This window comes from Ruditapes philippinarum, unplaced genomic scaffold (assembly GCF_026571515.1).
Source record: "Ruditapes philippinarum isolate M1 unplaced genomic scaffold, ASM2657151v2 ctg172_1_1_1_1, whole genome shotgun sequence".
NCBI lineage: Eukaryota > Metazoa > Mollusca > Bivalvia > Venerida > Veneridae > Ruditapes > Ruditapes philippinarum.
In genome coordinates this window covers 105,992-123,895 of record NW_026851682.1, presented here as the reverse complement: position 1 = coordinate 123,895, position 17,904 = coordinate 105,992, and the positions used below count along the sequence as shown (strand labels likewise).

Here is a 17,904-nt window from a genome sequence, read left to right as displayed (position 1 = left end):
AATAAAAAGGCCTGTACTTTTTTTATTACAACTTGTTCAATATCTGCTTTTCGATAATAAGTGTCGTTATTCATTTGTTTGCACTTTATTATGTTATAATAAAGGGATATTGAATGTGTGTATGTACAATACTGAATCTATTGAGAAAAAAACCTCATATCACGGGATCCATAATAAATTTAATAATGAAGCTATATACACTATATAGTAGCTTTGACCCAGTGACTTAATGTTTAAAACGATTTAAATAGAAAATTAACAGTACATAAAAAAATTGTGCCAAAGGAGTCATCTAGTAATTGTGACTAACCTCTATGCCAAATATGAAGACTGTGGGTTATAGGATTCTTAAGTTATTGAGTTATTGGGCGGACAAGCTTTTTGAAGTCAAGGCCCCTGTGACCTTTTGACCTTTGACCTGGTGATCTCAAAATCAAGAGGGGTCATCTACTAATCATGACTAACCTCCATGCTAAGTATGAAGACGGTGGGTCAAAAGTTTATTTAAGTAATTGGGTGGACAAGTTTTTTGATGTCAAAGTCCCTGTGACCTTGACCTTTGACCTGGTGACCTCAAAATCAATAGGGGTCATCTACTAACCATGATTAACCTCCATGCCAAAAATGAAGACTGAGGGTTATAGGATTCTTAAGTTATTGGGTGGACAAGCTTTTTGAAGTCAAGGCCTTCGACCTTGGCCTTTGACCTGGTGACCTCCAAAATCAATAGGGTCATCTACTAATCATGACTAACCTCCTGGATTTTAATATGTAATTTTTTTAATCATTTATTATTAAACGAAAAATAGGTTACAGAAATCACGAGTATGTAGAGTCGAGGTGTATGTCTGATGTTATTTGTTGTTGTCTTCCTTTTTTGGCAAAATGAGCACCCTAAGTACCTTTCCGTGCATTCTTTTCTTGCGCGAGCAGGCAAGTGGATAGGACCGTTGACTTTCAATAACCAAGATATCTTCCTTGCTACAAAATATCAACATCCCTTGCAGGAATTGAAAAAAAAAACGTTAAGGCACGTGATTTGTAGTCAGTCACATTGACCTAACGGTCTTGGACGTTCACAACATAGAAACTTAGTTACTGAACAAAATATTACATAAACTTACCATTTTTACACTTTTACGTTAACATTTTCTTGGCTGCATGTACTTCATTTCATTCAAACATTTTACGTGAAGTCCCCTGCAAAGATATATAAATTCAATTCAATAAATCTAATAACAAAAACGATTAAGGAAATACAAATGTTTTGACAATATTCGTTTAGCTTTACTCGTTGAAAGTTCATCTGATAAAAACCTGCTAAATAAAAAGGCCTGTACTTTTTTTATTACAACTTGTTCAATATCTGCTTTTCGATAATAAGTGTCGTTATTCATTTGTTTGCACTTTATTATGTTATAATAAAGGGATATTGAATGTGTGTATGTACAATACTGAATCTATTGAGAAAAAAACCTCATATCACGGGATCCATAATAAATTTAATAATGAAGCTATATACACTATATAGTAGCTTTAATGTTTAAAACGATTTAAATAGAAAATTAACAGTACATAAAAATTGTGCCAAAATTTATATAGAAAAATATAACAAAATTATTTGCCTTTCTAAAAAAAAAAAAAAAAAAAAAAAAAAAAACACTTTTAAAGCGGCCTTCAGATTATTGCTTTTTTTTTCAAGAATATATTGAAAAATATTTAAAAGTAAAATATTGTGAACGTAAAAAAATGAAGTATTTTACACAGTACAAACGGCACGGTAATCCACATTAATTATTAAAAGAGGTAAGAATATGCAAAAATAGTCCCTACTGCCTTTATCATGCAGTAGAAATATGGTGATAAATATCGTAAAATCAGTCTTTATTCGTATTCAGCATGTAAATTATTACTTACATTTTGAATCTTTTCACTCTTATTAAAATTCTAGTACATTTTTCTGAAGTTTGTTTTTCTTGAAATATTTTGGCTCATCTGGAGGCATGCCGCTTTGATAATGAAAAGATTAAAATATAATAAGAGCCAACGCCGGGCTGGGACAGCGCTCGACTTTTTTACTTTTTCTACAAGTATTAATTTTGAAGATGAGATGAAGATGAGATGTTGAAATAAGATTTTTTTTAAAAAACAGCTTACATTAAGATTTTTGGACATATATGATAAGTATATGTGCTGGGATTGACAAATATACATTTTGTTTGGATTTTAAGGCGTTTGGAGCTCCACATCCCAAGTAAAGTCACACCGTATTACCGACGGCAGTGATGGCAGATCACTGATCTGCAGTGATGGCAGATAGCTGAAATTTACCGCTCGGTACAGGTAGGTTATAAATTTGGTTGGTATTATTATATTACACAAATACGGCCCATTTCATTGCTATGAAACTATTGTCCATTGACTGGAGATACTATTAGGTAATTTTGGACTCGTTTTTCCTGTTTTTAGACTATTTTGAGCAGGTTAAAAGTGACAGCTTCGGAAAAATCCGTGAAAATGTCTCTTTTTGTTCAAAATATCTCAAGTTTTAACTAAATGGCAGGGGTTCGTGTTATTAATATAGACATTCATCCATTGGGGTCACGCAAGCCAAATATCTACCCCGTGAGTCTTTTCTTGAAAGTTTTACAGACGTTCAATCTGGTCCTGTCGAAGAAAAATGCTGCCGTTGTAGGCAGATACTTATTTTAAATGCTGCCGTCGATGGAAGAAATACCATGAAAGTGGCTAACATTCTGACAGAAAATCAAGGTCAATCTTTTATCAATTCCTCTATTCTTTGCGTTCTTTTAGTCGGAATTGAGACGTTAAAATATCTTTCTAATATTTTCTCAAGATAGAAAAGTTATTAATGCGGTATGTGCATCGAAAAAACTTTTTAGCAACACGCAGATACAATACAAAATGTGATGAATCATTTCGACTAAATTGCACTATAAATAGAGCAATTAGCATAAAGAAATTCATTTTTCTATATTCATGCATGTGTGCTTGATCTGTTGTGTCTGTCAGTTACATGCATACAATACCATATGTATCTTAAGTTTAGCAGCGCATAATTCACTGCCTTTTTCAAGACATAACGCCATTTGCATATTACAGCTGTAACTTCAGTAAGTGGATATTCATTTGCTAGCATATGACATTAATTTTCTCGAGGTTCATCGCCTTATGACATATAAAGCCTGAAATTTACTTAGTCGGCGCTAATGCTGCAAACTATAAGTTACTAAATCGAGGTAATATAGGGAAGATAGGACCTTTCCGGTGTTAACAGTTTTATTTAAATTGGCTAACTTGTTATCCAATCGCTACACAGAGATAATACATAGTCACTGGTTGACCTGGTTTGCACAAAAGAACACGTCCATATGTTTGTGATACTGTTTGTGAGCAGTTGACCTAGCAATGAATGGAAAAGGTGTGGCTAAATGTTCCGCTACGAAAAACCGTAAAGGTCCATTAACCTTGCAACTGACAAGATATGTGAACATCATTGTATCATACAACAATGTATGTTAATGTAAAATGGACATTAATATAATATTATCGACAGTTCAAATATTTTCCTACATTATCAAGTTCTTGAAAAACACGACAACGTGGATTCATTTCTTTAAATTTTCATGTTTGAAATTCGCGTTGTAGTTTGCCTTTGAATAACATTTACTATGCTAAAATATTAACAACAGTACTAACAGTAAGGTGGACATACAGCGCGATTTCAAACATGAAAATTTAAAGAAATGAATCCACGTTGTCGTGTTTTTCAAGAACTTGGTAATACAGGAAAATATTTGAACTGTCGATAATATTATCTTAATCTCCATTTTACATTAACATACATTGTTGTATGATACACTGATGTCCACAGATCTTGTCAGTTGCAAGGTTAATAGTCTCCCCTTTATTACCTCGATTTAGTAACTTATAGTCTGCAGCATTAGCGCCGACTAAGTAAATTTCAGATTTTATATGTCATAAAGCGATAAACATTATTACCTCGAGAAAATTAATGTTATATGCTAGCAAATGAATATCCACTTACTGAAGTTACAGCTGTAATATGCAAATGGCGTTATGTCTTGAAAAGGCAGTGAATTATGCGCTGCTAAACTTAAGATACATATGGTATTGTATGCGTGTAACTGACAGACACAACAGATCAAGCACACATGCATGAATATAGAAAACTGAATTTCTTCATCTGTATTGCTCTATTTAAAGTGCAATTTGGTCGTACTGAATCATCACATTTTGTATTGTATCTGCGTGTTGCTAAAAAGCTTTTTCGATGCACATACCGCATTAATTACTTTTCTATCTTGAGAAAATATTAGAAATGATAGTTTAACGTCTCAATTCCGACTAAAAGGGCGCAAAGAACAGAGGAATTGATAAAAGATTGACCTTGATTTTCTGTCAGAATGTTAGCCACTTTCATGGTATTTCTGCCATCGACGGCAGCATTTAAAATAAGTATCTGCCTACAACGGCAACATGTTTTCTTCAACCGGACCAGATTGAACGTCTGTAAAACTTTCAAGAAAGAATCACGGGGTAGATATTTGGCTTGCGTAACCCAAATGGATGAACGTCTATATTAATAACACGAAATTCTGCCATTTAGTTAAAACTTGAGATATTTTGAACAAAAAAAACAGACATTTTCACGGATTTTTCCGAAGCTGTCACTTTTATCCTGTTCAAAATAGCCTAAAAACAGGTAAAACTAGTCCAAAATTACCTAACAGTATCTCCATTCAATGGACAATAGTTTCATAGCAATGAAATGGGCCGTATTTGTGTAAAATAATAATACCAACCAAATGTATAACCTACCTGTACCGAGCGGTAAATTTCAGCTATCTGCCATCACTCCCGCCGGTAATACGGTGTGAAAGTGTATGTGATGTTATCCAGAACTCGGCAAATGTGTTTTTTTCCAAATTATCCAACCAAATTTTTACCGTTATAGCTTCAAGGTGCGTCTCTATATAGACTAGTCAACATGTTGCCCTTATTTCCGAAGTTGTAACTGTTAAGTTTGTTTGTACCTACGGATTGGCTGGAAAAAAACGAATATTCTTTATTCCGGAGTAAGTCTATTAAGCCAAAGCGTAAAATTATTAAGACTTTTTCCTTAAAAGTTACCATTGGTGGGCATAATGTAACTAAAAAGATTTCACCAATGTATGCGCTGTGTTAAAATAATCTTTGTGCATGATATGTGTTCGGGATATAATTTTATCTGAGCCGTAATCATCAGCCATTGTTCAAGCTAATACCATGTTGTACATTGATATTTCTGTTTGGGCACATGAAATAATAATGTATGACATATAAAGACCTCGTACTCGGTCAATATCTTTGATACTTTTATTTATGCGATATATGGCCACCAGCCAATACACATATACAGAATATACAACTAAAGCCTAGGTCACAAATAAGAAAATGCCGCCGGGCGGCGTCTGTTTCTCCAAACAAGAGCTGTCGGTAGGACAGCAACGCTCGACTATTCTTCGTGCTTGATAGTAAAAAAAAAATGCCTGATACAGTTACCTCCTCCTGTTTACAGGTTGGGGTCATGATGGTGAACAAGTGTGCAAAGTTTCAAAGCCATATATCAATGGACTTTGAAAATATTTGAACTATTACAAAAACTTAAACGTAAATTCTAAGTCGAACAAGAGCTGTCGGTAGGACAGCAACGCTCGACTATTCTTAGTGCTTGATAGTAAGAAAAAATGCTTGATACAATTACCTCCTCCTGTTTACAGGTTGGGGTCATGATGGCAAAGTGTGCAAAGTTTCAAAGCCATATGTCTATGGACTTTGAAAATATTTGAACTATTACAAAAACTTAAACGTAAATTCTAAGTCGAAAAAGGGGCATAATTCTGTCAAAATGCTTGATAGAGTTACCTCCTCCTGTCTACAGGTTGGGGTCATGATGGTGAACAAGTGTGCAAAGTTTCAAAGCCATATGTCAATGGACTTTGAAAATATTTGAACTATTACAAAAACTTTAACGTAAATTCTAAGTCGAAAAAGGGGCATAATTCTGTCAAAATGCTTGATAGAGTTACCTCCTCCTGTCTACAGGTTGGGGTCATGATGGTAAACAAGTGTGCAAAGTTTCAAAGCCATATGTCAATGGACTTTGAAAATATTTGAACTATTACAAAAACTTTAACGTAAATTCTAAGTCGAAAAAGGGGCATAATTCTGTCAAAATGCTTGATAGAGTTACCTCCTCCTGTCTACAGGTTGGGGTCATGATGGTGAACAAGTGTGCAAAGTTTCAAAGCCATATGTCAATGGACTTTGAAAATATTTGAACTATTACAAAAACTTTAACGTAAATTCTAAGTCGAAAAAGGGGCATAATTCTGTCAAAATGCTTGATAGAGTTACCTCCTCCTGTCTACAGGTTGGGGTCATGATGGTGAACAAGTGTGCAAAGTTTCAAAGCCATATGTCAATGGACTTTGAAAATATTTGAACTATTACAAAAACTTTAACATAAGTGGTTACGCCGACGCTCGGGTGACTACAATAGCTCTACTTATTCTTATCGAATAGTCGAGCTAAAAATCGCAATATCGGCCGGCGTCCGTCCGGCGGCAGTGACTATCGGACGGCAGCAGCTGAAAATTTTGCTCATCGGGCGGGCGCCTTCGAGTTTTAAGTAATACTTAAAAGCTAACGGCGGCCGGACGATAATTTTTGGGGTCACTGAGTATAAATATCATCGAGCGGACATCGTTCGGTCGCCGGGCGGCGACCGGGCGATGATTTTTTTGTTCTACTAAAACAGCGTCCGATTTAAAAGGCGTCCGGGCGGACATCGGCCGGGCCCCGCCCGGTGCCTGAATAGAGCTAAGTAGTCAAACGATTATCGCCCGGTACCCGGACGATTCATGTACAGGCACCGGGCGGTCATCGTTCTGTCATCCGGCGACCGGGCTGCTTGTGTTTGTTGTAATTTCAGCTTGAAGAAGTTTTTATTGCCTCAAAAATATATTTGTGAATTTCTTTTGAATACTGGTAAACATGATTTTTTCCTTCAATGTCCATGCGAATGTCTGATTGATTTTCGCCTTCTACGGCCTCGATACTGGCCGTTGGTGACTCGTTGTCAACAACACGGACCAACTCCTTGGCCTTCCCCTTGGGTTTGGCAGCTGACTTCTTTGCTGGCATAATTACAACTGGCTGATTTATCTAGGATGTCATTAAATGTAAAGTCATTGTCGCCCGGCGCCCGCGCGGCAACCGTCCGATTCACTTTTAAATCGCACAGGCGCCGTACGGACATCGGGCGGCGACCGCCTGATCCGTTCAATTCTGTCTGTAAAATCCACTCGGCAAAAATCGCCCGACGACTGTTTCATTCGTGACCACACAAGGTATAGTCTGATTTTATTGACCTGTCAATTATGAATACATTATAGGACTCATTTAAATATTCGATCCCACTTCGGTTTGGTCCGTGCAGTTTACGAGAATTAATGTGGAGTATATTAGTAATGGATTGAAAGTCACGCCAGCTTAATCTGAAGGTTTTCGTTAATTCACAATAGGACAGTCGGTAAAGAGAATGCCTGATAATTGAGAGGTCTGTGGTTCGATCCTTACTGTTGCTATTGTTTTAGTACCCTTTCTTTATTTTTGCAGTATATTTTAATGGAACAGATTTGTAGTGTGTTGTACGGCATTGAAAAGACATTTATTGATTTTAATCCGTTTTAATTTTAAACATTAATTCTTAAAAAACATGTTATTTAAAAAGAGTACATACATAACAAAATTAAGTAAAACATAATCAAACAAAACGAACAACATAAAATAATCATATATAGATTCAATAATGTTGAAAGTAGTTCTGGCTTCCAAAACTTTATAAGCCGCTTTTTAACATTTTTGTTTTTCATCTGATGCGGCATTAAAGTTTTGGATTAGACCCGTTACGAAACCTAACCAGAATAACATAAGTTGATTTATTCTTGTTTTTCACTTGCAAATACACTTGACCCAATCAATTCTTGTGCATTTTACGATAAAACAATCATTTTAATATCATTCTATACCAATTAAAGTATCAAAATATTAATACCGTCAATAAAATTGCCTATTTAACTGTAAAATATCAATTTACGCCGACTACAGTTGGCCATGACATTCAAGTGCCACGCGAGATCTCGTATGACGTCATTCGCGGGAACAGATTTAAATAGAGTCGTGTACTATATTTAGAACATTTTGTTGACATGATTTCGATAGTTTTATTCAAGATAATGTTTTTATTTATGTTCATTAATTTTTTAGTACTTAAATACGATTGTATTGAATATAAAAGTCAGTAAATCACCTTTTTCAATATCTTTAAAAAAAGTAATTTATAAAAATATTGGAGGCACATGGGTTCGTAAAGGTCAATCTCGTAATCACGTGATCAAACATTTTGGCAATATGGCGGCCAAGTGCCGAAAATTTTACCTGTCGGAAACTATTAGGTAGTTTATGTTCGTAATAAGATTTTTATTTGTCCATCCTTGGCTTATCAACAGATTATATATAGTTTTATCAAGGTATGCTTCACTTACTTCATGGCATGTTCGATGAATAAATACGAGCGTGTCAGATTCCTGGCACGATTATTGGTGGACTTTCCCTATGGGGTTATCTTCAGCGTTCACGTCATGTCATAGTATATAAACGGGTACGCTGAAGACCTTAAGCTATGTTGAAAGTATTAATAAGAAAAAAACATGGACCAACGTGGCCTCGAACTTAAAACACGTGTGGCACTTAGATTATAAACTCGTGATTTATCCTATTGCGCTATAACGATGAGTACACTTAGTTTAGAGATACAAATTAAATTAAATTCCATCGTACAGCGTACATATCACGAAACTTACCGAACATCTACCGAAGATTAATATACTGGGTGCATCGACCGTGTAATCAGTATGTAATTGACAGGTTAATAAAACCAAACAATATCAGATTTAAAATCGCCCGGTGTCCACGACATCAAAAAATCTGCCGATTAAATAAAAATCGTTTAATCGGACGGCGCCCGTTTTATTTGTGACCTAGGCATAATACATGTGAATTACAAAACAAGTTCTATAGCTATTACCTTCAATCAATAATTTGCGTTCATAACATATCATGTCATGTTTCATTAAGTTTTTAATAAATACATGTACAATATTTTCGTTTTTCAAGAAAATCAAAATCACTGTGATTTATATTGGATTATTGTCTTCATGTATTTCACGGCCGTGCAAAACCGGTTTAACAAAGTCGTTCAAGAAACATTGGCAAAAAGGACAACCGTGTATTAATTTATAAACTATTGAAATATGTGTTAAGTAAATAATTTATCTATCAATTTAATCTAGTACATAACTTCAGTATCAGATATTGGCGATGTACATATATTTCATATACATTTCTGCCGAAGAATAAAATATTGAATAAATAAACTTTACTGATACAAGTTAACGGTAAGTTATCCGTTAGTCACTAGTGAAATTTTATTATATCACTTAATTTTCGATGTTTACATCATGACAAGTCGCTAACAAATTTATCAAAATACATATTTTAGGCAGGGTGCATATTGGTATCTCTAAAACTACTGAAGGGAATGGGTTTAAACTTTACACACTTGTTCTCTTCTGTGATTATCTAACATGATAGACACAGCTCCTATAACTATGAATTATCTTTAACAGACTGATGCCCCTTTTGTTGAGCACTGAGAATAATCAGGAAATCGTACAGACAACTGTTATTTTGTAATAAATCCAAGACAAGTAATATTTTAAGTGTATATTTGTACAATGATATCAAATATTACATTTTATCAACTTAAGCCATTATAATGTTATCACATGACATTATCGTAACAAATGTAAAGCGTTTTAACAAAGAAAGAAATAGTTACCACATATTATATCATCACCGGCTAGACAGAGTTTTCATTATACCGTTAAAACCAAATTGTATCATGGTATTAAAACGTGTCAGAGTTAAAATCGTATATCAAATACATGCACAGTGTATACTATTATTAACACGCACTCACTGTATGTCTATAGCATACACGTTGATTTGATTCTTTTTGTTCTGGGGTTTACTTATTAAGAGAAATAGAAAAGTCGTATTCAGATGCTCGTTCACTGACTTATGTGTTTATAGATACAAGAATTTTGAACATGCTTCACAAGAAATAATTAAGGCACGTACGTAGTCGTACGATGGGCTGAGGTACTATTTTCACGGAAGTCCGGATTGAATCCTGAATAATTTTAAGCAAGTATCTTATTCCAAGTAGATCTAGAACTCTTTCAGATATACCATAATTATACTGTTTTTCTTTCTTGACTTCAAAAAAATATTCAAATGAACGATATCATTTATCTTACAAGTCGATAATCACGTTAATAAAATCAAATTTATATCTCCAGTGATAATGCATAAAGATTTAAATCTGATTTCATATAAAGTTCATGAGGACGAAAGTTTAAAGTTTTTAGTTACTTTTTAATACCAATGAAGATCTATCACAAAATTGTTTATAAATACATGTAACTGAAAATACAATGTACATGTGTCTACAGTAGGGTGAAATAAAAAAAGCTGATTCAAGCAAAATTTTGAAATTAATTCACACCAATCAAGTTATTTATATATATATATATATATAACTGAAAAAACAATGTACATGTGTGTCTACAGCAGGGTGAAATAAAAAAGCCATTCAAGCAAAATTTTGAAATCAATTCACCTTTTAAATAAGAGATAAAAACACATCGACTTACCCGCACGAAGTAATCCTCGATACTGACTTGGTCACGTGATAATTATCGGTTTTCGGAAAACATAGATATCGAAACTAGAATATCATTTTTCGAAAAATCTTTAAGATATAAATTCACACCCTTTAACCGGTTACGAGAAAAACAACTGGTTGCGGGTACTTGTGGTTGGGAAATTATGTCTATTAAATAAAATGTGAGAGACGAACATAAAATGTTTAATATCGCGTGTATCCGGTTCATGTAATGTGATATGATGCGGTGATTTAGCGGGATAGAATTAAATAATATGTTGGTGATCATCAAATGATTAAATGATGAATTGCACGATTTCATTGGACAAAACCTCTGATTAAAGGTCTATTGTGATGTGAGGAATTGTGATACAGTCGCCATTACGTTTTGTTTTTAACGGGTAGGGATGGGAGCGTGACAGATGTTGCACTTTGACACGATCTCCAATGAACAGACACAAACTATGGCTTCAATTTTTACTTTAATTTTGTTGTTTTCATTTGGTGTCTTTTCCATTTTTTCCTGCTCTATTTGTTTGATAGCAAGTGTATAACTTAAAAACATACATCAATAACAGTACATTAAATGTTCATACTTACGTTTACTATGATTAGTTTTTAAATGTTCAAACTGCACGAGCGTATTCTAGAGTATAGAAAGTATAGATTATATAATCGAATTGACCAGAGATGAGTTATAACAATAGGAGACACGTCAAGTGTCTGAAGGTTTAAATATTTTTCGACCATGTGTCGCACTCTATCATTTAAACTTTCTATAATATGTCCCTTCTTTTAATTGTCGTATTCTATAAAGTGTCTTTCGACGACTGTTGTAAACCCTAGTACCATATACATGTAGTAGTTCCAGTGTTGTTATATTTCTCTGATTTCAGTGTGTTGAAGATTGAACACCGCTTAAGCAGATAGGGGGAGGGGCATACGCTTAAGAAGATAGGGGGAGGGGCATACGCTTAAGAAGATAGGGGGAGGGGCATACGCTTAAGAAGATAGGGGGGGGTGAGAGATGTTGCACTTTTACATGATCTCTCATGAATTTACTAGACTCAACCAAACCTGCAATTTTAATATTTATTTATTTTTTGTTTGTTTTGTTTTTATTGCATCCTATGGTTGTCCATTTTTTTCAGGGTTTTTTAAAAAAAATGTTATTTGTGTTTGTGAATTTTCATTTTTATATTAAAGAACACAAAAAACTGGTGGGTAAATATTTGAATACCTGTTAAGCAGTCGCTAAGCAATTTGCTACATGTAATCCGCTTTTAACAACAGAGCCGATAAGTATTATATATTATAAGTGTTTGTTGTCCAATAAGATTAAAGCATTTCAGACGAATCGTAACACATTTACTTAAATCGGCAAATCGGCTTTTGTAATACTAGACTGATTAAAGCCCCATTTTCTAACATACAGATTGATTTATGTGTCATCGACATTTAGAGTGAAATAAAGTTTATAAGATATATATTTAATTGTAACTGAACATTGACTTACAAATAATAGCGTAACAATCAGTTGTTTATAGATAGCACAAAACGGTTTTCAATATCGTCTGCTAGATATGAATTTCTTTATTTGACATTTAGCAAAATGCATGGAAGGTGTTATCATTATAGTTCTCTTTAATAGTAAAGTATGGCGGCTGATTTGTGCCATTCGTTTTTTCCGGGAACCCGCCAAGCGAAATGTCGAGAATAAACAACTTAAGATAGCGGGACGGGAAGCGAAAATACGCTAATTAGCGGTTGCGCGAGGCGAAAAGTCGGGTTAAACTTGAAATACGGCGGTGCCGCAAAGCGGAATATTTATTGTTATAGCTCTTGTTCACGCCCCGCCAAATTTTCTTAATAAGCTCGACTTTTTGCTCGACGCCCACGCTAATAAGCCTATTTTCGTTCCTCGCCCGCCGTTTTAGAAGTTAAAATCTCGACTTTTCGCCACGCCCTCCGCTAATTATCGTGTTTTTGCTCCGCGTCTCGCCTTTTTATACATTCATCAAACCTCGTTTTGCGCGCTCGGCTAATATGCATCCCCGCCGTTTACTTTCTTAAATCTCGCTCTGCGCCCCGCGGGGCGATTGTTATTTATTAAACTTTTAAGATTTAAGGAATAAAATGGCGAGGGTGCGGATCGAAAACACGCTAATAAGCGGGGTCGAGGGACGTGATTTAAAAAACATAAACGTCGCCTCGCGGGAGCGCGGATCAAAACTACTGGTCCGTTTAAAATGAAACTTTAAATGCTGTGAAAACAGATTATTTCCAATTGAATCGTACAATGTACACAACTTTGACGTCATCACTTATGACGTCATAAACCGCAAATGACGTCACGTTACGGGCGTCCGTTCGAAAATGGCGTCACACAGCGTCAACGAACAGCGCATCGTTATAAGGTTTTACACAAAACTCGGAAAGTCTTTTCCCGATATTCGTGAAGATTTTCAAAAAGTTTACGGGGAGGCTGCTCTGTCAAAAGGTGCCATTTCCGGTTCCGGTTAGAATAATGGAGGGTTAGAAAAAAGTGCGCGGACAAATTTTTGCTTGATAAGTGTCTATTTATGGATAAATATCATATATCCTGGCTTCTTATATTTTCGACGGTGTAAGGACATTTCGTGTCGGCAAAAATGTAAAAAGGAAATAAGTGCATATTTCATATTTCCATCAACTAAAATTACCCTTTTCCTTTATAATTTGAAAATTTTAATACAAAAACATAACAATTTACCTTTTTACACTAGTTTCATGGAGGCTGCCATTTTGGTTTCTGAGAAAAATGACGTCTTATATTTTCGACGATTTTCATTGGTCGAGGAAATTAAGGTACAGGGTGGTCAAAAAAGTTTTTCACACTGTATATCAGTAAAATACAATCAGTCCAAGAAGAAAGCAAATTATTCCAAACAATGTAGAACAATTTTTGAAAATAATGGTAGTGTCCAACAACATAATAAAACGGTAATTTTTTTCTTTTCATTTTTTTTATATAAAATAACTTAACAGATAAGTCTATTGTTCATTAGAGCAAGAAGGGCACAGAAAAGTGACATTCCTTCTTAACACTCTAACTGGACTGCAAAACCTCAGGTGAGAGTTAACATCAGAGTTAAATGGGTAAAAACCACAGCGTTTGAAGGCAGACTGTATATTGACAGGTGTGAGGTTTGCTATGTATACGTTGCTTGCTATTTTACCAACTTCATAGTGCGTAACTATACGACCACCAGATTCTCTCAGGTATTGATGACACGCTGAATTCCATCCTACCTCAAAAGGTGCAAAACATGAAACATCCATAGGTTGTAATAGATGTGAACAATGTGGTGGAAGTACGAAAAGAATGATGTGTAATAAGACCTAGAGTAGACTTTATGACCATCATACAACAACAGAACTTGGGTTTCTTTAGTGCGACTTGGCAGAAATGGCTCTAAGTGCTGAATCATGAAATTAGTAAATATTTCTGTATTTGACCACCCTGACTCTGAGACATCACCTTGAGACCCTGCTGTAGCGCCTTCCAATAAAGCTGGCAACATTCTTGCTCCAGGAAAAACAAAATATGCGGAATCTGGTGTCTTAAACCTATTTCTACCATAGTTTTCAAATGTTCAATTAAGAAAGCTTCCTGCTCTTGACTAAATATAGTTTGGGGACCTGGTTTTTACAGTGTCAATATCAACTCTCCCCTTAACTCTATCTTTAAGGGTTGTGACAGGAACACTAAACCTTTTTGCAACTCTCTCTACAGGCAATCCTTCTTCTATTACTGTCCTGTAAGCTTCATTCAGGTCACTTGCTGTGTAGGACCTATACTTGCCCCGGACGTGAGTCTTAATCTGAAAAAAAAAATGAAGAAGAAATTAATTTAGTAGTCTGAACCCTAGGCATACATTGTGTAATCAACACCCTGTACATAAAATTTGACATATCACATGACCTTTGGGAGAATTGATGATCATAGCAGACGTATGGAAACACATTTAATTTTTTAGGCAATAATATTTATATTATTGTGTTTCTTAGCAACAAATTTTTAGGAAATAAGAAACTACACGTGTTTGACCATTATAAACATTGTGATAAAAGGTTTACCTGTCTAATTTCCATGTTATGTTACTTTGACATTTTAGCGGCATCCAGCATCATTTTGTTTACATTCGGAAGGGGTGGAGTTAAAAAATTCTCGCGAGATCATAACATATTCGGATAGAAATGGCTACCGTCGAAAATATAAGAACGTCGAAAATATAATACGCCACGATACTTTCTTGACGGATGAAGACAAAATTGTTTACAAAAGTGTTTACTTGGAGTACGAAGCAAAATATTGATATGCTTATAATGGTGAGCAAGAAAACTTCTGGTGTCGCGCTCCATTGAATAGCTATATAAACATTTATACCAATAACTTTATACCATATATGAACACACCGTTATATATCGAGTCACGCTGACAAATATTTGAACAATACATCACACCCAAAGCTTATCCCGTTTGTTGATATGAGTGTAAACAAATCGGTCACAAGCACCCCTGTGTCTTCTGAAGGTAATAAGAGGGAACTCTCGTCGCCCTTTGATCATAACGAAACAAAGAAAGTCAGATCAAATGGATGAAGCAGTAACATATACGCCTCTGTGATGAAGATCTCATGAACTCTCAACAATGGTGAGTGATGTTATTTATGGTGTTATGTCGAATATCAACTCTAAAGTCGAGATACTTGAAGCTGAAAATAAAACCTAAAAAACCCAAAGCAGAGTGTCCGAGCTCGAAACCCGGCTCTTGGTAACCGAGGCTAAACAAGACAGATCGGACCAGTACTCTCGGCGTAACTTGTTACGCAATAGTGGCGTACCAGAAAAAAGTTGCGAATCCACAGACCAAATCGTGCTTGATGTCGCTGGGGCAGTGGGGGCTAAGATTACCCTTGATGACGTGGATCGGTCGCACAGGGCAAAGCCATTCAAAGCTACGTCTTCAAATATGAAACCAAGGGACATCATCGTTAAATTTGTGAGTTATCGTGCTAGATCTAAACTTCTGAGCAATAAAAGCAAATTTAAAGTCTCAAAGTTTAAAGGCGTGTACCTCAATGAAGACCTTACACATACACGTAGCCTTTGTTTCAACAGACTCACAAATTAGTCAAAGACAAGATTGTGAGCGGAACATGGATCGTAGACAGTGTAATAATGATAAAGACAAGTCTGACAACAAAGCCCGCATCGAAACAAAGAATGACTTAGACTCTTTCCTGTCAAAGTTATAATGTTGACGGCTTAACAGTGTTAAATATAGTATGTCACGTTGTGTTTTATCTGTTTCGTTTTGATCACCCTGTGTGTTTGTAATACCGATCATTTAATGGTTGAATTGTTTACATTTTTATAACAGTAAGTCAAAGATTTCACATACTGACCGTTACGAATATACAGTACCAGCTTATTATTTTCTTTGGCCTTAGAATCCTTAATACGAATTCGGCTTCAACTAGATTATAAACTATTTTTTCGTTGTACAGTACGTGTAGTTTTATTTTTAATAAATGTTTTCTTTATACAGTGAATATCTCATTTAATAAGCGAGCTCGACGAGCTGGCCCGAAGGGCCTGCTCGCAAAGCGAGCTTTACGGTAACGCGAGTACCTGTTAAGTGATGGTTTTGAAAACTTTCGTCCGAAGTACCGAATTGGACACATCGCAACTTTTCGAATTTAAAGATAACGATAAAAACTGAGGAATTCTGACTGAAAACGGATGTGTAGACTGGTCACCCGCGCACGTCTATGGGAACCATAATTGGACAGGGAACCAGAATAACGGAAGCTGTGTATAAAATATCGAATGACAGTTTTAAAACGGAAAATGTAAAATGAAAATTGAAGGCGCCATTTTGTTTGAAAAATCTGATAAATAAAAACATTTTTTGTCGAATTTTGTTGTGAAAACTATCTAGAAAGAAAGAAAATGGTCTAACTAAGAAAATGAATCCGAACACTAATATATTTTATTTAGTCGTTAACGCTGTACAGACGTTTAAAGTATTGTTTACGTGACGTCACACTGTAGCTCCAAACAGCACGTGCAAAGCAATCAAATCAAGTACGCTATTTTAATGTCGCAAACGTTTAAAGTTTTTCATTTATTTCACTTTTAATAATCTTTATTTCACTTGAAAAATTATAGAGTGAAATAAAATAAACAAACAAAGTTTAATCAACGTTTTCAAAACTCGTTATTCATTTAACGACAGGGACGGAGCCATATATAACACAGTACGTGTGACGTCACACGCACTCGTCACTGCAATTGAAATAAAAATGAGCGATTATTTCATACTATTTCACGTAAAAAGTACATCGAGCTCGCTTTGAGGCTTTGCCTTTTTCATATAACAATGTCACGGGAAATATAATAACAATAACCTTAAAACATATTTCAAATAAAAACGATATTTATTCAGTAAAAATATTGATGCCGGCTCGCCACGGCGAGCCGGTATTACGTTAGGATTTTACTGAGAAACAACCTAAAACTCCGAATCCATCCAAAAATTTAATCGAAGCTTGGCTTCCAGCTTTCTATAAAAATTTATCTATCAGGGCTAGGATCCAAAATTATTTAGCCAATCAAATTTAATCTTACATAGCGTCAAAAAACCTTCAATTTTCACGCCATATTTTAAAAGCAGCAAGTATTGTTTTGAGCGCAAAGATATTATGATGATTAAAAATGTTTGTTTTCATGAATTTTTTTCAATAAATCATATTAACACTGACTTTTGATTTAGCGATTTCACCTGTTCCTCTGTAGTAAGTTTTCGTTTGGTTAATTAACATAAGTGTACACCTGGTTCTGTGCATTTTTTTCCGGTCATTTTATCCTTTCCGGTATTTAGTGTATATATTTACTGGCCGGGATCCGGGACGCCCGGACTGGCCGGGATCCGGGATCGTATAAGATATAGAGGAAAAACTTTTAAACTATATTTGTGTTGA

General features: G+C 35.1%; 1 protein-coding gene across 1 annotated transcript in view; it reads right to left on the bottom strand.

Annotated features, from left to right (window-relative positions):
• LOC132736776 (sacsin-like) overlaps positions 1–10,891 on the bottom strand; it is a 44,059-nt gene extending 33,168 nt beyond the window's left edge. The window contains exon 1 of the mRNA XM_060723997.1: positions 10,866–10,891. The gene's annotated coding sequence lies outside the window, so the exon portion shown is untranslated. The remainder of the gene's footprint in view (positions 1–10,865) is intronic.
• Positions 10,892–17,904: the final 7,013 nt, after the last annotated feature.